Here is a 6,000-nt window from a genome sequence, read left to right on the forward strand (position 1 = left end):
GCACGTCATTTCTGCTCAGGGTATTTTGGTTGATCCTCAGAAGGTTGCAGCTGTGGAGAGTTGGGAGCAGCCGCGAACCGTCATCGAGGTGAGAAGTTTCCTTGGTTTGGCAGGGTATTATCGGAGATTCGTTAAGGATTTTTCGGTGATTGCCTTGCCGTTGACGAGGTTAACGAGGAAGGATGTTAAATTTGAGTGGGATGATAGGTGTGAGCAGAGTTTCCAGCGGTTGAAGCATTGTCTCACTCATGCACCTGTTTTGGCACTCCTAGACGATAGCGGTGATTTCGAGGTTTACAGCGATGCTTCCTTGAATGGTTTGGGATGTGTATTGATGCAGCATGGTAGGGTGATTGCTTATGCTTCGCGGCAGTTGAAACCTCATGAGTCGAATTATCCTACACATGATTTGGAGTTGGCTGCTATCATTTTTGCGTTGAAGTTGTGGAGGCACTATCTTTACGGAGAAAAGTGCAGGATCTTTATAGATCACAAGAGTCTCAAGTATCTCTTTACTCAGAAGGAACTTAATCTTCGTCAGCGGAGGTGGTTGGAGTTGCTCAGCGATTACGATTGCACGATTGATTATCATCCTGGTCGTGCGAACGTAGTGGTTGATGCACTTAGCAGGAAGTCACAGGGCCGTATTAATGCGTTGTACGCTAGTCGTGCTCCTCTTTTGATGGACTTGCGTACTACGGGAGTAAGGCTAGAAGCCGAAGATCGAGATGTGGCATTACTTGCTAATTTCCAAGTTAGGCCGATACTTGTTGATCGGGTGCTTGAAGCCCAAGTAGCTGATCAGGAGACTCAAGAACTGATTCAAGCTCGAGAGCAAGGAAGGAGGCGAGACCTCAGAGTTCGTGATTCGGATGGCATGTTGATGCTAGAAGGTAGGATGTTCGTGCCTAAGAGTGTGGAGTTGAAGAAAGAAATTCTCGATGAAGCACATATCTCGGCTTATGCCATGCATCCAGGAGCTACGAAAATGTATCATACCATTCGACCATTTTATTATTGGCCGGGTATGAAGAGGGAGATAGCCGAGTATGTGAGCCGATGTGCTGTTTGTCAGCAAGTTAAAGCAGAAAGGAAGAAGCCGTTTGGGTTGTTGCAGCCGCTTCCCGTTCCCGAGTGGAAATGGGAAAATATCACCATGGATTTTGTGTACAAGTTGCCGCGTACACAAAACGGCTTCGACGGCATTTGGGTGATCGTTGATCGACTCACTAAGTCGGCTCATTTTATTCCAGTGAGAGAGAAGTATTCTTTGAGCCGTTTAGCGGAGTTGTTTATCTCGAAGGTTGTGAAGTACCACGGTGTCCCTGTGAGCATGATTTCGGATCGAGATCCACGATTTACATCGAAGTTTTGGGTAGCTTTCCAGGAAGCTTTGGGCACGAGATTACTTTACAGCACGGCGTATCATCCACAGACAGACGGACAGTCAGAGAGAACTATTCAGACCTTGGAGGATATGCTGCGAGCTTCGGTGTTGCAGTTTGGTGACGCTTGGCACCAAAGGTTGGATTTGATGGAATTTGCTTACAACAACAGTTTTCATTCGAGCATTGGCATGGCGCCATTTGAGGCCTTGTATGGCAGAGCTTGTCGCACACCGTTGTGTTGGTCAGAGGTTGGTGAAAGAGTTTCAGTGGGTCCAGAGATTGTCGAGGAGACTACTCAGAATGTTCAGGTGATTAAGTCTAACCTGAAAGCAGCTCAGGACAGGCAGAAGAGTCTAGCGGATCGGCGTGCTACGGACAGAACATATGAGGTCGGAGATTGGGTATTTCTGAAGCTTTCACCGTGGAGAGGTGTTGTGCGGTTCGGAAAGAAAGGGAGGTTGAGTCCCAGGTACATCGGACCATACATGGTCACAGAACGAGTTGGTGAGGTAGCTTACAGGTTGGAGTTGCCTCCGGAGTTGGCTAGAGTGCATAATGTTTTTCACGTGTCTATGCTCCGACACTATGTTGCTGATCCATCTCACGTGATACCTCCTCAACCGCTTGAGATTAACCCAGATTTGACGTACGACGAGGAGCCGGTGACGATACTAGATTGGAAAGAGAAGGTTCTGAGGAACAAGACAGTGAATTTAGTGAAGGTTTTGTGGAGGAACCATTCAGTTGAGGAAGCAACGTGGGAGACAGAAGATCGAATGAGGGATTTGTATCCTCGTTTGTTCTTTGACCACTAGGGGCTGTTACTTGGTTGTTTTGAATTTCGGGACGAAATTCTATTAAGGTGGGAAGGTTGTGACATCCCGTCCCGGGATTATTAAAACGTACGTGTGAAATTACAATTTTACCCCTAGTGTGTTTTTCGTCAAGTTGTGGGGTTGTTTTGTGTGTGGTGGCATGTGTTGGGCCACACACACACACCTGCACACTCTCTGTCCTTCCCTTTCCCTCTGTCTCTCTCTCCTTCTGTCTTCTTCCTCTTCCCCGAGTCCTCTATCCTTCTTCTTCTTCCTTCGACGTACGGACGAACATCAAAACCACCCAAATCCTCACAGATCGAGGAAACCAAGGACACATATGAGCTCGTGAGGTCGAGGCAAGCTCAGCCATACCCTTTTCAGGTGAGAAACACATCGTTTTCACGTCGTTTCGACGATGGCCGATTTGAGTACTGTTCATGCAATAGTTATGCTTTGAGTTTTAGGGATTTCTGAGCTTGTGGTTGTGTTTGTGAGGTTCCCAGGAGCTTGGGAGTAGCTCGTTGGTCGAATTTGGACGTCAGGATCCTTGGTTGTGGAGTTGGCCGGTTTTGGGAAGCTTGCACAGGTATAATCTAGTGAGTTTTAGACCTTAAAATGTGTATGGTTGTGTTCTTCTAGTTTAGGGCTTTAATTTGGTGCAAGAAACGTGGAAAAAGGTGGAAAAACGAGAGAGTTATAGCGATTTGCAGGTTTTCCGGCGACGGTGCCGGTGACGGCGACGGCGCCGGCGTCGGGGACTGGCCGGAGAAGAAGCAGGAATATTCCGTTAAGTTTAACGGAATATTCCTGACGGTAGGGGTTAAGTCTAACGGAATATTCCGTTAGTTGACGGAATATTTCTGACGGCGTCAACTGACGCCGTCAGTGTGCAATGCACGTGGCCGCGCGTGGGGGCGCGTAGGGCCGTGCCTTGGCCGGCGCGTGGGGGCGCGTGCGTGGTCCAAAATTTTTTCTAAAAATATGGGCGTGATCCTGAGGTTGTGTAGATCGCGTTGGTATATTCATTTGTCCATTTTGAGCAATGTATGAGAAGTTATTACGAGAAACGGGTTATGTGCTTTAAAGTTAACGTTTTTATAGTTGTTTCGCATCTAGGTGACACGTACCCAGAGGACGAGCGTGCACACGCGAGACAGGGGGGCTACGACCCTTCTACATACCAGTGAGTGGGCTTTTGTTTTCCGTATATACCTATATACATATTAATTCCCAGAAATTAGTATAAATGCTTCGTTATATGCCATTTCTTTTATATATAATTGGTGGTTATGCATGAGTAGTGGCATATACGTTTAATTATATATTCAATTATGCATATGTCATATATATTTATATGTGGGTGCTGTGGAGGCATAGGTAAGTGCCAGGTAAGCGTTATTTAACGATTGCATTAAATAGTGGTTAGAGATGCTTAGAGAGCTCATAACCTGCACCCCCGGTGTTAGTGCTTCCTCCCAGAGTAGGGCACAGTCCTTCACGTGTTGTTCACCTCCCGCACCATACGCTCAGCTTGGATCCAAGCTAGGTGCATAGGCTTGTCGTACAGACCACAGTAGGTGGTTCCGACTCGTAGGTGACCCGCGATTATTCGCACAGCCTTCACGTGATCGTAGCACTAGAGCGTATATATATGTTACACCCAGGCCTGTCGTACAGACCACTTTAGGTGGTTCCGACTCGTGGGCAGGTTCAGTTATTGAGTTTGAGATTTGAGCTCTATATGCAGCCGTACAGGTCACGTTAGGTGACTCCGGCTGCCAGAGGTTATGTTATTGATATGATTTATACCTGAGCACTTGCATATCATTATGAGATTTTGACATGGCATAGATTGAGCATGACTGGCATACCCTTAAGCATGTTTGGTATATCTATACATACGTTTATATGTTTATTTTCTGGGAAGTATACAGGTTTTACGGCGAGGGGTTAGATTGTATTTTGCTAAATGGTTTTCAAAGAGCTTTGTTTTTGCCCACTCACGCTTTTGTTTTGCGCCCCTCCAGGTTCTAGTTGCTTAGCCGTTGCGGTGGTTTCCCTTGGGAGCTTTTCGGCGTTCTGACAGACACTCCACATTGTAGGGTCGCCTTCGGGCGTACTGCCGTTGTCGTTTTATTTGGACTGCTATAGACCTGCTCTGAATTTGTATCACACTAACTAGCACTTATTCTAGTACTTGTATGCTAGTTTTTAATTATTCGTACTCTTATATTACTACTTACTAGCTTCCGCACGTGCACATGGCTACGTCACCTTTGTGTGACGGCCAGCACGCTCCGATCTCGGTCGGGGTGTGTCATGTGTTCTTTCTAAAATCAACATCATACTAGCGAATCAAATTTTAGAATAACCTAGTTTAACAATAAATTATTGAAAAAGAAAATTTAAATTCAAAGTTTTGGTTACCTCGAATTACAATCTTTAGGACCAAGTGATAGTTGCTTAAACATTCAATAGAAATGGAAAGATTGGGAAGTTGAAAGAAAAAGGATTACAAAGTTATGATTATTTTGGTTTTTGTTATTTTCAAAAGCAAAAGAAAAGAAAAAATGCATTTGGACATGGGGCCATTAATTTCACTAGCCTCTTGTCACACATGTAGATGTGCGACAATTGGCTTTTGTATGTTTTTTATTTAAGAAACTCAAGTTTTTTCTATTTATACAATTTTTATTTAAAATTTTTTTGAACATAAATAAGAAGTTAAACATAAACCACCCACTCATGTGAAGTTTTTTTTTTTTTTTTTCTTTTCTAAAGTTGAAAATCTTAAATTCATTCTAAATTAATATTTGTTGAATTATTTTAACTCCTTTTAATTCTTGTAATTTTAAAATTTTTAAGGGGCAATTTATGATATTTTAAATGTTTCACTATTTTGGGGTGCTCCCTTTATATATATATAGATAGGGAGTAAATCTCACCCTTTCTATGACTTTTGTTTGTTTGTTTTTGGAGGTTACTTTCAAAAGCAAAAGGAAAAATAAATAACTTTGGCCCATTGGGACCATTAATTTCATAGATTTGAAAGAAAAAAGCAAAACCTAATGCCTAGAAGGTGTTTCGAAATGCCCACCCCAAAGAAAACGGAGTGGAATCGTTTCCACTGCACCAACAAAGTAATTGTGATTTTTTTTATGTTTTCTATATTTATATCTTATATACAGGATGTATAAAAAAAATTGGGACCTCCCGACCTTGGGGGCCCTAGGCAACTGCCTACCCCGGCTACCCTTAGGGCCGGCCCTGCTTATTATGCTAAAAGCAAACAAGAATAAAACAAAAAAACCCGAAATTTTCAATAAGATAGCCACGTGGCACTGCATGGTTGCCTCTTGGTATATAAGCCAAACTACAGGAAAAAATAACGTCATCCATGATGATATTTGAAAAATCAATGATATCTAAAAAATCAGTGATATCTGAAAAATCAGACTGCAACCAAAATTTACAATACATGTTTTAGCTTGTCGTTTGCTTTGCATATCACGAAAAACATATATACACCTCACAGCAAATGAAATTCTAGCCCGTGTATATTCATTCTGAATAATACCAAAGAGTTCAAGAGGCTACATGAGGGATTTAACTAAGCTGAGCAGCTAAGCACTCAAAATTAGCTAAGGGGATGAAAGAAGGGGAAAATGGTTAGGATTATGACAAGTAAATAGTGCAGTTCTTTTCTAATGTAAAAAATAAATACAAAAATAGTTATGACCATAATAAATAAATAGTTCGTTGATCATTTTCTCGCATAAACGATTGATCCTGGA

General features: G+C 42.9%; 1 long non-coding RNA gene across 1 annotated transcript; it reads left to right on the forward strand.

Annotated features, from left to right (window-relative positions):
• Window positions 1–1,943: 1,943 nt before the first annotated feature.
• LOC148697269 (uncharacterized) lies at window positions 1,944–4,294 on the forward strand. Its single transcript, XR_015961198.1, has 3 exons — window positions 1,944–2,792; window positions 3,323–3,389; window positions 4,234–4,294. It is a non-coding gene; the product is annotated as an uncharacterized LOC148697269 (long non-coding RNA).
• The last annotated feature ends 1,706 nt before the right edge of the window (window positions 4,295–6,000 follow it).

Source organism: Pyrus communis, chromosome 4, assembly GCF_041283825.1.
Source record: "Pyrus communis isolate YQ-2024b chromosome 4, ASM4128382v1, whole genome shotgun sequence".
Classification (NCBI taxonomy): domain Eukaryota; kingdom Viridiplantae; phylum Streptophyta; class Magnoliopsida; order Rosales; family Rosaceae; genus Pyrus; species Pyrus communis.